The sequence below is a fragment of the Elephantulus edwardii genome, unplaced genomic scaffold (genome assembly GCF_000299155.1).
Source record: "Elephantulus edwardii isolate Elephantulus edwardi_28Jun2011 unplaced genomic scaffold, EleEdw1.0 scaffold00472, whole genome shotgun sequence".
In the NCBI taxonomy this organism is placed as follows: Eukaryota; Metazoa; Chordata; class Mammalia; order Macroscelidea; family Macroscelididae; genus Elephantulus; species Elephantulus edwardii.
In genome coordinates this window covers 78,653-92,356 of record NW_006400222.1, presented here as the reverse complement: position 1 = coordinate 92,356, position 13,704 = coordinate 78,653, and the positions used below count along the sequence as shown (strand labels likewise).

The following is a 13,704-nucleotide window of genomic DNA, read 5'->3' as shown; positions in this document are numbered from 1 at the left end:
GTTTTGTTATCTGCATAACAAAAGTTGTTGATAAATCTTCCTCCAATCCTGATGTCATATTCCTCCTCATAGAGCCCAGCCTCCCAGGTGATCTGTTCTGCATATAAATGGAGAAAAGACACATCCATAGTGTACACCCTTCCTGATTTTGAACCATGTAGTGTTTCCTTGCTCGACGGCTGCCTCCTTGTCCAAGTATAGTTTTTGCATAAGCACAATCAAGTGTTCTGGGATTCCCATTCTCCTTAAGGTTAGCCACAGTTTATCTTGATGCACACAGTCAAATGCATTTGCATAGTCAATGAAACACAGGTAGATTCTTCCGGTACTCTCTGCTTCTTGCCAAGATCCATCTGCCATTGGTGATAATGTCTCTAGTGCCATGCTCTCTTGCAAACCTAGCTTGTATTTCTGGCATGTTGTTAGGTGGGACGATTCCTTGGGAAAAGACATCATGCTTGGAAAGTTGGAGGTTTAATGAAAGAGAGAAAGACCCTCAGTTAGGTGGTTCGACACAGTGACTGCAGCAATTGGCTCGAGTAGTTCAGAAGTGAATGAGGATGGTGTAGGTTGGGTAGGGTTCACATCTGTTGTTCATATTATGAGCCATTTTTTACTCAGCGGCATCTACTAACAATAGCTCTCTAGGAGCTCTCTAGAGCTAGGACCTCTAGTGCGGTCCCTTTCGGAGTGGTCAGCAATGGTAGCTGGGAGCATGGAGTTTCTTCTGGTCCAGGGTTAGGAGGTTGAGGTTCATGAAGTCTGTTTGTGCTGTGTGCACTAGTTGTTCCCATGAGTTTTGACATTCTCAACTCTTCTCTGCTCTAGCCATAGAGAAACCACGGGTGGCACCTACATGGCTGCTTAGAAGCTTCTCAGCCCCCAGTTGTTCCTTATCAGTGTGAGGTGCAGAATGCTGTCCTGTTCACTATGCTATGCTGAACAACCTGAGTGTCCCTCAGGACTGCAATCCTGCAGTGCCATGACTAATGGGGCCATTTCTTGATCATACACTACTTCCCAAGATGGTTCTGTGTGGGCCAGTTCTCTTTGGTACAGTGACCCTGTGCATTCCTTCCATCTTCTTCTGATGATGGTTGCATTATTTTGCCCATAGCATCCTTTAGTATTACTGCTTGAGGCCTGAGTTTGTTCCTCAGCTTTCTCAGCTTGAGAAAAGCTCAGCATATCCTTTCCTTGTGATTTTCTGGCTCCATATTTTGTTTTACTACTTTGCTTGGTCTTTTCAAGCTGCAATTTTAAATCTTCTCTTCATCTCTTTTTCTTCTCCTTTTGGCTTCTCTGCATTGAAAAGCACGTGTTCAGAGTCTCTTTTCTTTTTTACTGACCATTTGTTATCTTCATGACTCATATCCTTGATATAATTTCACAACTTACCCTTAGTCATTAGTGTTCAATGAGTACAATCTACTCTTGAGACAGTTTTTAAATTCCATGCAATAAACTCAAAGTCCTATTTTGACTTTCATGTGCTTTATTATGTTCAGCTTCAATTTGAACTTGCATATGGGTAATTTATGGTTCCAAAGTCAGCTCTGGCCTTGTTTTGACTGCTCATATTTATTGAGCTCCGTCACCATCTCTTTGCACAGATGTACTACATTTTATTCCTATATATTCCATCATATTATATAAAGGTAGTTGACTGTGTGTGGACGCTAATAAACTACGGATAAAATTGAAAAGAATAGGAATTCCAGAACACTTAATTGTGCTCATGTGGAACCTGTATATAGACTAAGTAGCAGTAATTAAAACAGAACAAGAGAACACTGCATGGTTTAAAATCAGAAAAGATGCGCATAAGGATTGTATTGTTCTCCAATCTGTACGCTGAACAAATAATTTGAGAAATTGAACTCTGTGAAGATGAATGTGCCATCAGGATCAGAGGAAGATTCATCAACAACCTGTTTTATGCAGATGACACAATCTTGCTTTTAGAAAGTTATGAAGACTTGAAGCACTTTTTGGAGAAGATACAAGACTACAGTCTTCAATATAAGCTACATCTGATCATTAAGAAAACAAAAATTCTCACAACTGAACCAATAGGAACATCGGAACAGATGGAGAAAAGACTGACATTTTCAACAATTTCATTTTACTTGGATCCACAGTCAATACTCATAGTAACAGCATGAGACAATCACTCAAAAGATTTGTTGTGTTAGGAAAATCTGCTATGAAGGGCCTCTTCAAAGTGTAAAGGAGTAAAGATGTCACTTTAAAGACTAAAGTGAACCTGATCCACGCATGATATTTTCCCATTGTTTTCTGTTGTTAGGTGTTGTCAAGTACTACTCCAAGTGACCTTATGAACAACATATCTGAACATTGTTCTCACAGTCTCTGTCACACTTGAGCCTATTGCGGCAGTCACTGTGTCAACCTGGTTGAGGGTCTTCCTCTCCTTCGCTGTCCCTCTGCCTTTCTAAGTATGGTCTGCTTCTCCAAGGAGTAGCCTCTCCTAGCAGCATGCACAAAGTATGAGAGATGAAGCTTTATCATCTTTGCCTCCAAGGAGCACTCTGGCTGTACCTTCTCCAAGACATATCTGTGGGTTATTTTGGCAGTCCTTGGAAAATTCAGTGCTCTTCTCCAACATCACAGTTCAAAGGTAACAATTCTTCCGTCATCCTTAGTCATTGTTTAGCTCTTAGACGCATGGCTGAATAGACTATGGCCTGAATCAGGCACACTTTAGTCCTCAAACTGACATCAATATTTCAATTATTTGGAGAAGTCCTTGATCATAGACTCTCCTAGTATTATATGTCTCTCAATTTCCTGACAGCTGGTTACAAGTGTTGATCCAAGTAAGATGAAGTTATTGACAGTTTCAATCTTTTTTTAAAAAAATTTTGTGTGAGTGGACAGTTTCAATCTTTTTCCCATCTATCATGATGAAAGATAATGATAGATGGAGATCTGTCTTGATAGTGGTGAGAAGATTTGCTTCCTTGACGTCGAAACACAATCTGTATCGAAGGCTGTAGTGTTTGATCTTCTGCAGCACATGTTTCAAGTCCTCTTCACTTTCAGCAAGCAAGGTTGCCCCTTGGAGACCTGGAACAACCTCTTACACGGTTAATTTGAGTTCAGTCTGGTTTACAGAGTTGAAAAGTGTGAGGGGGAATTCAGGTTCTAAGGGATCCCCCTCCTGCTTACAGAGGCTTGACTCTCCCAGGTTGTGGAGGTCACTGACCACTAGGTGGTGGTGTCCACCCACGCTCTGCAGTTTAACAACCTGAAACCCTTTAGCGTTGGGCTGGGGTACCAGAGACAGGGTACTAAATCTGGATGGGCCCACTCCCATTCTCTTCCCTCACCATGCACACTGAACAGCAATAAAGATTTTATAAAATACTCCTTAACATGGACCCTTCTAGAGGACATTGTTGTCAGGAGACAATCTCTCATAGTGACCTTATGAACAACTGTCTGGAGCCCTTCCCCGTCATAATTCACACAATATGCACTAGACTCAAGTTTGTTTGGACCCTGCGTCAATCCGTCCCCTTGCGGTTCTGCCTCTCTTCCGCTTCACCTCCACCTTCCCCAGCATGGTACCCATTTCCAAAGACTGAACCTGCCTGATAACATGCTCAAAGTATATGAGACAAAGTTCTGTCATCCTTGATTCTAAGAAGCACCCTGGTTGCACTTCCTCCAAGATAGATTTGTTTGTTCATCTATCAGCTCATGGAATATTCAACTCTCTTACCCCAAACCATAATTCCAAGGCATTAATTCTATGATCTTCTTTATTCAATGTCCATCTTTCAGATGCATAAGGAGCAATTGAAAATATTATGGTTTCGAGTCCCGGAGCTGCAGCTGCAGAGTCAGGATTTCACCGCCTCATGCTGCCAAAGCCCGCCCGACGTGCATTCCCGATTCCTTTCTCATCCAAATCTGGTATGACTATTCTCAAGGATCAGTTGATTTAGAATCTTCTTAAGGAAGAACAGACCTTCCAGAATAAGATTACAGTTGTTGGGATTGGTGCTTTTGGCATGGTCTGTGCCATTGGTATTTTAATGAAGGACTTGGCAGATGAACTTGCACTTGTTGAAGTCATGGAAGACAAAGTAAAGGGCGAGATGGTGGATCTCCAACATGGCAGCCTTTTCCTTAGAACAGCAAAAATTGTGTCTGGCAAAGACTACAATGTAACTGCAAATTCCAAGCTGGTTATTATCACAGTGGGAGCACGTCAGCAGGAGGGGGAAAGCCGTCTCAGTTTGGTCCAGCGTAATGTGAACATCTTTAAATTCATCTAAAGTTGTAAAGTACAACCCAAACTGCAAGCTGCTTGTTGTTTCTAATCCAGTGGTTATCCTTACCTATGTGTCTTGGAAGATCAGTGGCTTTCCCAAAAACAGTGTTATTGGCAGTAGATGCAATCTGGATTCAGCGAGGTACCGTTACCTAATGGTGGAGAGGCTGGGAGTTCACGCATTGAGCTGTCATGGCTGGGTCCTTGGAGAGCATGGAGACTCTAGTGTGCCTGTTTGTAGTGGAGTGAATGTGGCTGGTGTCTCTCTGAAAAATCTGCATCCTGAATTAGGTACTGATTCAGATAAGGAACAGTGGACCACAAACAGGTGGCTGACTGCCACACCAACTCCAAGAGAGTCTGCGTGACAAAATCACCCAATTGAGGCGAAAACTTCAAGGAAGTCAGCCTCTCAGAACGTGTGCTTTCTCCATGATTGTTCTTGGCCTTTCTGTAATTTCTCTTCTATTGTCTCTTTGTGTTTTCTATGTGGGACAGCGAAAAAAGGCTGTATTCTTTACACAAAGTGTTCCTACTAAAAGTTCGTTAGATGTTCCCAGAAAGAACTAAATGGAGGTGACAACTTTGATACACAAACATTACCTCCGGTTCTTTCAGCATTACTAAAACTTCTTGAGAACAATATGATTTTAAGGGAATTCATGGATGCATTATAACAAAAAGAATTAATGGTGGAAATCCTAGAGATGACCACTCCAGAGACTCCTAGATTTCTAGGGCTTATAAGAACTCCTTCAAAGGAAAACCCCAAACCCCTGCCCCCCACCATGAGAACACCAGGTGGAATAATTGTTTATCTGTTAGGTAATGGTTGTTTGTGGCAGCCCCCTGTTGGGAGAGGCCCTTACAGAATTCCAGAGCCTACAGATAAACCTCTTCCATATACTGGAAAATATGATGAATTTAAAGCAAAGCACCCTGATGGTTTTTGGGATATGTTTTTCAAAAGGTTTGAAAGTGACCAGAGGGAAGATGTTATGAAAGGTATGAGTGGTAAAACAAATCATGAAACATGAGATTGGAATGATAAATTTAGGCAATATTATGATCCAAAACATCTTTTTTATAAATCAAAACCCCCTTATTGAGATAGTGATCCCCCGTGGAATAATGGAAAGTGTAAAAGTGTTGTCTTTTGAATGGAAATAAATAATATTGTAAATTTAGCTAAAAACGTAAAATGTATCAGCTTAAATTTGAAATGTAACTTTTTTACTTTGTAACTTTGCAACCAAACAGGTTGAAGAACATGCTTAAAAACAGGTTAAAAAAAAAAGTTTAAGCGAAAAGCCATTGTCTACCAAGCTCTCCAATTACCAAAAAACCATGACCATAAAGAATAGCCTTTCATGCTCTCCAAGGAACCATGACTGTAAAAAATAGCTGTGTGCAAGAAAATAATGTAAACTTTATTCTTACTTTTGTTGTTTTTCTGGCTGTTGACTAAGCCTCTAATTGTAAAAATGGAATATAAATGTATCATGTTAAATGCAATAAGCAAGGGAAGAAAGAAGAAGGGGAATTAGAATGACTCAGAATTAAAATCATCACGATCACTTGATTGTTTGTCTTGTGTTCTTTCATCGTCCCTTCGCCGAACTTCTACCCACCTTCGTGTTCCCTCTTCGAGACCCTAGACCTCAGGCTTATCAGCCCCTCCTGACTGGAGCAGCCCGCGGCAGCTGACAGTGCTTATGAGGTGATCAAACTGAAAGGCTCTACCTCCTGGGCCATTGGACTGTCTGTGGCAGATCTGGCAGAAAGTATAATGAAGAATCTTAGGTGGGTACGTCCAATTTCCACCATGATGAAGGGTCCTTATGGAATTAAAGATGATGTCTTCCTTAGTGTTCCTTGCATCTTGGGGCAGAATGGAACCTCAGATGTTGTAAAGGTGACACTGACACCTGAGGAAGAGGCCCGTTTGAAGAAGAGTGCAAATATGCTTTGGGGAAGCCAAAAAGAGCTGTAGTTTTAAAGTCTTCTGTTGTACCAGTTCACTCTCTAGGCTACAAAAGGATTTTAGTTGGAGGTTGTGCACCTTGTCCTTTTTATCCAGCCTGTGATTAAAGCAGTAAAATACAATGTAGGGAAAACATCTGTTTCCTAAAGGTAGACAAAGGAATGGTCCATAAAACCCTACAGCTGTGTCCTGATGTACTTACCTCGTGTGGTTCTAAACTGGTTAGTATAAAAGAATTCCACCCTGTCTCAGACACCACTAGAATGTTTACTCTGTGTTAAATAACTTTGGCCTAGTACAAGTTCTTTTTTTTAGTTACATTCTGTGCTCTAGTGTACAAATCCAATATTGCATGTCTTGGACATTATTGTGCTAAAGGATCTTATTTTGTGTGCTTTATTTATCAGAATAATCAATCTATAATGCAACTCTGATAATGGGATGTAAAATGTAAAGATATACATATAAGCATTGCAACAGTATCATACCAACTAAAACACCAAGTAAGCCATGAGCAGTGAAAAAAAAGAAAATATTATTGCTTAAATCAAGCATGCTTTAGTCATTAAACTGACATCTTCACTCTTTAGTCCTTTGAAGAGGTCCTTCGTAGAAGAGTTCACCAGTTCAATGCGTGTTTTGATTTCCCGGGGTTACTGGTGTTGATTGTGGGTCAAGTACAATTGTTGATGACTTAAATCTTTTCTCCAGCTATTGTGATGGTGGTTTATTGATTTAGTTTTAAGAATTTTTATTTTCTTGATGTTGAGATGCAATCCACATGGAAGGCTGTAGTCTTCTTTGATCTTCATCAGTATGGGAGTTTTCACATACTGAACTCTATGAACTTTGATAAATGTTGATAGTTGTAAAGTGGCTTCAGGTCTTTTGTTCATAGGGTCGCTATGAGTCATGCTCAACTTGAAGGCAATCAACAACAACAGTAACAAACAAGGTTGTGTCATCTGTATAACTCAGGTTGTTGAATATTCCTCCAACCCTGCTGCCTCATTCTTCTTTATATTATCCAGCTTCTCAAATTATTTGTTCAGCATAAAGATTGAGTATTGAGGAAGGATACAAATTGGATATATACTTGCCTGGTTTTAGACCAGGCATTTATTGCATCTTTGTCTATGTACAGGTTACATCTGAACATGACTAAGTGTTCTGGAATTCCCATTCTTCTTGATGGAGAAGAATGTACATTGTGCTTTTGTTGGGTCGAGAGATTGATATGTGGTTAATTATACTGGTTAGTACTACAACTTTGCTAAATTTTTTTCTAGTCATTTTGTTCTTCATTGAAAATGGTGTATTACAGTGGAATACTATACTACATTAAAAAACAAGGAACTCATGCAATATTATTCAAAATGGGTGACCCTGGAGGACATCATGCTGAGTGAAGTATCTCAGTTGCAAAAGGACAAGTACTGCATGGTGCCACTGTTGTAAAGCAGGACTGACCTCGGGGTTGAGAGGAGACTGAGAAGGATGGGTTCAGTAATGTATACTGCATTGAAACAGATGAGGGAGAAAACTGTTTAGGGGGAAAATTATTAGGGATTTTTGTCATGACAGGAGTCCAGAGCGAAGGCTGTATAGTGGAGTGGACCTGGGGGGAGGGACTATAAAACAATTAAATACTTTTTCTTTTACTTTTCTAAGAGGGTAGTGTACTAGGGGGGAGGGTTGGGAGAGGAGAAAAGTGCAACAGTGAATGAATGGAATTCCAAAGTCTCTGTAAATTTTCACTGAAATTAATAATAAATTATAAAAAAGAAAGAAATAGTAATAAAAAATCCATCTAAAATAAAAAGAAAATGGTGTATTAAATTATGCTCATAATATTATGGAGTTGTCTATTTTTCTCTTCAAATCTGTCAAAATTTACTTTAGATAACTTGTAGTTCTGTCATTGGATTTGTAGATATTATTGGTAGTTATGTCTTTTTATACAATTGACCCTTAGATCATTATATAAATCTTTCTTATCTCCTACGCTGTCTTTTGTCTTGAAGTTTGTTATTAAAAATTATTGTTGCCAGTTCTGCTCCTTTTTGATTGCCCTTTGTGTGATATATTTTCCATACTGTAATTTTTAATTTTTTTCTTTGTGTCTATGATATGTCTTCTGTAGACAGCATATTGATGAGACATGTTTTCTTATGCATCACACAGCTCTTTTTCTCTTGAATGTTGGATTTAATCCCTCACATTCAGCATAGCTGTTGGTAGGTGTGGTCTCACTGCAACGACTTATTGTGTTTGTTCATGCTAGTAGTTCTGCTCATTTCTTTGTCCCATCTGCTTTTCTATGCAGTTTATATTATTTGTTATTTGTCTTATAATTTCTTTTATTGTTCCTGTTCTGGTGTTTACTAAGCCTTTATGGTTTTCCTCTTGTACATTTTGATGAGGAGGTTTATCAATTTTCTTGGAGTTTATCCTATAAGTTTAGTATTTTATTCCTAAATCTAAAACAGGTCCCTTTATCTTGAAATCTCCTTGAATACCTTTCCATTTAGAAGTTCTATGATCATACTTTTTTTGAAAAAAAAATCAGTCATTATTGCACATTTTTCTTTCTCTCTCTCCCTTTCTACATTTCCTAGTCCTCTTTGCCATATACATAATACTAATCACATATTCATTTTTTTGGCAGATAAATACATTGTCTATGCAAAAGCATTTGATTGTGTTGATCACAATAAACTGTGGCTGACTCTGAGAAGAGTGGGAATCCCAAACCACTTGATTGTGTTTATGCAAAACTTATGCTTCGACCAGGAGGCAATCATCAGAACAGAGTAAGGAAACACTGTATGGTTCAAATTTGGGAAGGGTGTGAGTCAAGGAAGTGCCCTATCTCCATATCTTTTCAATGTATATGCGGAACAGATTATCCGGGAGGCTGGGCTCTATGAGGCGAAGTGTGGCATCAGGATTGGAGGTAGACTCATCAACAATCTGTGTTATGCAGATGACACAACCCTGCTTGCTGAAATTGAGGAGGATGTGACGTGCTTACTATGGAGGGTCAAGGACTGCAGCCTTCAATATAGATTGATGCTTAGCATCAAGAAAACAAAGATTCTCTCCACTGGCCTATTGACAGCGTCATTATGGATGGTGAAGAGATTGAGATTGTCAATACTCTTGATACCAGCAGCCAGGAAATTAAAAGACAAATTGCATTGAGAAAGTCTGCTGCCAGAGACCTCTCCAAGGCACTGAGGAGCAATGATGTCAGTCTGGAGACTAAGGTGCACCTGATACAGGCCATGGTCTTTGCCATTACTTGCTATGCACCAGAGAGCTGGACAATGACTAGGGATGACAGAAGGAGAATGGATGCTTTTGAGCTTTGGTGCTGGAGAAGAGTATTGAATATACCATGGACTGCTAGAAGAATAAACAAGTTCATCCTGGAGAGGGTGAAGCCAGGCTGCTCCTTGGAGGCAAGGATTCTGAAGCTTTGTCTAACCTACTTTGGACATGTTGCAAGGCAGGATCAGTCCTTGGAGAAGGACGTCATGCTTGAGAGGGTGGAGGGACAGCGCAGGAGAGGAAGACCCTTGATGAGATGGATTGATTCTGTCACTGGGGTAATAGGAATAGGCATGCCAGAGATAGTGAGTTCGGCAAGAGATAGAGCAGAGTTTAGGGCTGTTGAACACAGCATCACTATGAGTTGCAAGTGACGGCACATACAACAACAACAAATACATTTTAATCAGTTATGCTTTTCCTCTTGATTCCATCTCATCCATATAAGCAGAAATTTCTCTACAAAAAAAATTTGCAAACTTTTGCAAATAATTCAGGGCTCACAAATGCTTTTCACATTTTTGCTCCCTTCCCAAAACTTATTATGGGATCTTAATAGTTACTTGGTAAGTAATTATTGATTTACTGACGGTGTGATTTAATTTGGTAGGAGAAAATTTAGTTCATCTAAAAAGTCTCTGAGACATTAGTGTATTATATGGGCTACTAGGTACCCTAAATATTTTTGTTCTTGTTCATACAGCGTTCCTAGAGGTACTGCAAAGTAGTGCACATGATGTGGAGAGTGGACAGAGGAAGCTCCTCTTCCATCTCCTAATCCCAAAAATCCATTTAATACTGTCCTCTAATAAAGGGTGTATCAGATGCTAAACTGAGAAGAACAGATACTTCAGTTCATCTCAGCCAAAAGGCCAAGAAACGATTGTGTTTTCGATGTATACATTTGATCAAGAGGGACTAGCAACAAACTTCCAAATTTCTATCCTTAACTCATTGAAAGGAAGGAAATCCAGGCTCTTCAGTTCAGTTTCAGCATTGTCAGTAAAGTCTGTGGAGGCTTTCTGCAGAGGAAGTTGGGGTGGGCCCACTGGAATCCCAGAGAAGAGAGTCATGATGGCTTTGGTCTGTGAGACTCCAAACCCCAATTTGATCACAAAGTTTATAAATATCTGGATGCAAAACTGATAATTCAGAGCAGAAGAATAGTCCTTCTTTTCAAAAGCTTCTAACATCTGGTTTGTCTTCTGCCCCAGATACTACAGGTACTGCCCACTGCTCTAGTTGCTCCCGTCACCAGAGTACTCAGCAGTTGCTCACGTATTCCAAAAAGGAATGCAAACTATGTCTGGCGATTCTGATCAACACACTGTCCAATGTCTCAGAGATCCCTGTCACTGAATTTCAGCCCTTGGAAGGTGGGGATCGTATCTTGAATCCCATCCAACAATTCCTCACACAAGTCTTCACCCCAGTCAAGGCAGGAATGTGGTAGTAATAAAACGGCAATGTCGAGCAGCCATCGCCACCTCCTTTAGGAAACTAATCAGGACCTCTTTGTTCCATGGCTTGAGGAAGAAAGGCACAATGACAGCGATGCCAGCAGCTCCTATGTCTGCTGTGTGTTTGGCCAGTTCATGTGACTCTTTCAATCTCATTGCACCTACATGAATCACTACGTGATCCAACTTGTTCTTCTCTTTTGTCACCCGCTCTTCTGCAATCTGGCAATGCTCTAAGATGCTCAGGGACAGGCTTTCTCTCATTGTGTCCTTCACAAAAAACATTCTTCACTCCTTATTCTTCCACAAGATAGTCCACATATTGACCAATTACTGATAAGTTAATCTCTCCATTTTCCGTTATCGTTGTGATGGTTGCAGACATTAGTCCTTGCCGTTTTTTCTTTATGGTGGCCATTGTGCTGCTGTCATTGTGCCTCAGGCTGTGATCGATGGGCCTAGATCCTGAAAACAAGGAAACAGAGGTAATGTCACATGTTGTTGTGGTTTGTTATGTGCTGCCTGTGTACAACAGCCCTAAACCCTGCTCTATCCCTTGCTAATCTCACTGTCTCTGACACGCCTATCCCTATAACCCCAGTGACGGACTCAATCCATCTCATCAAGGGTCTTCCTCTCCTGCGCTGTCCCTCCACCCTCCGAAGCGTGACATCCCTCTTCAAAGACTGATCCTGCCTTGCAACATGTCCAAAATATGTCAGACAAAGCTTCAGAATCCTTGTCTCCAAGGAGCAGCCTGGCTTCACCCTCTCCAGGATGAACTTGTTTATTCTTCTAGCAGTCCATGGTATATTCAATACTCTTCTCCAGCACCAAAGCTCAAAAGCATCCATTCTCCTTCTGTCATCCCTAGTCATTGTCCAGCTCTCTGGTGCATAGCAAGTAATGGCAAAGACCATGGCCTGTATCAGGTGCACCTTAGTCTCCAGACTGACATCGTTGCTCCTCAGTGCCTTAGAGAGGTCTCTGGCAGCAGAATTTCCCAATGCAATTTGTCTTTTAATTTCCTGGATGCTGGTATCAAGAGTATTGATTGTAGAGCCAAGCAAACTGAAGCTGTCAACAATCTCAATCTCTTCACCATCTATCATGATGCTGCCAATAGGCCCAGTGGTGAGAATCTTTGTTTCCTTGATGTTGAGCTTCAATCCATATTGAAGGCTGCAATCCTTGACCTTCTGCAGCAAGTGCTTCAGGTCCTCCTCAGTTTCAGCAAGCAGGGTTGTGTCATCTGCATATCGCAGATTGTTGATGAGTCTATCTCCAATCCTTGACCCCACATTTCGCCTCATAGAGCCCAGCCTCCCGGATAATCTGTTCCGCATATACATTGAAAAGATGTGGAGATAGGACACATCCCTGGTGTACACTCTTCCCAATTTTGAACCATACAGTATTTCCTTGCTCTGTTCTGATGACTACCTCCTGGTCGAAGTGTAAGTTTCGCATAAGCACAATCAAGTGTTCTGAGATTCCTATTCCTCTCAAAGTCAGCCACAGTTTGTTGTGATCCACACAGTCAAATGCCTTGGCACTGTCAATGAAACACAGATAGACATCCCTCTGGTACTCTCTACTTTCAGTCAAGATCCATCTGACATTAGCTGTAAAACCCTAATGCCACATCCTCTTCTAAATCCAGCCTGCACTTCAGGCCGTTCTCTGTTGATGTGCTGTTCTAGTTGTATTTGGGTGATCTTTAGCAGAATTTTGCTTGCAGTGATATAAATGATATTGTTCAATAATATCTACATTCTGTTGGATCACCTTTCTTTGGAATGGTAACAAATATAGATCTCTTGCAGTCATTTGGTCAGGTGGTTGTCCTCCAGATTTCTTGGCACAACTTGGTGAGGGAGGATATCAAGAATATCATGCAGGAGGAATGCAAAAGGTCGTTACAAAGGCAGAGAAGGAAGAAAAGATCAAGATGGATGCCAGAAGAAACTCTGAATATTGTACTGGAGTACCGAGAAGCCCAAGCAAAGGGAATAAATCAAGATATTAAGGAGTTGAACGGAAGATTTCAGAGGACAGATAGGGAAGACAAAGTATTACAGTGAAATGTGCAAGGAGCTGGAGTCAGAAAATCAGAAGGGCTGAGCTCACTCAGCATTTCTTAAGCTGAAGACACTGAAGAACAAATTCAAACCTCTAATTGCAATACTTAAGGATTCTTTGGGAAGAATATTAAATGTTGCAGGAAGGATTAAAAGAAGATGGAAAGAGTATACAGAGTCATTGTACCAAAAGGAACTAGTGGACACAGATTTTCATGAAACAATGTATTAGCAAGAGCCTGTGGTGATGAAGGAAGAAATTCAAGCTGTTCTGAAAGAATTGGCAAAAACCAAGACCCCAGGAATTGATGGCATACCGATTGACATATTTCAACAAACAGAAGCTTCCCTGCATGTGCTCACCAAGTTGTGCCAAGAGATCTGGAGGACACCCACCTGGCCTACTGACTGGAAGTGTCCCATATATTCCTCTTTCCACCCCCATGCCCGTATATTCCTTTTAAACAGGTCTTTCCCTCGTCTGTTCCAGTGCAGTGTTCATTATCAATCCCCTCTTTGCCTATTCTCCTCCCAACCTCCCAT

General features: G+C 40.7%; 1 pseudogene; it reads right to left on the bottom strand.

Moving 5' to 3' along the window:
• Positions 1 to 10,538: 10,538 nt before the first annotated feature.
• Positions 10,539 to 11,498, bottom strand: LOC102876065 (annotated as a pseudogene).
• Positions 11,499 to 13,704: the final 2,206 nt, after the last annotated feature.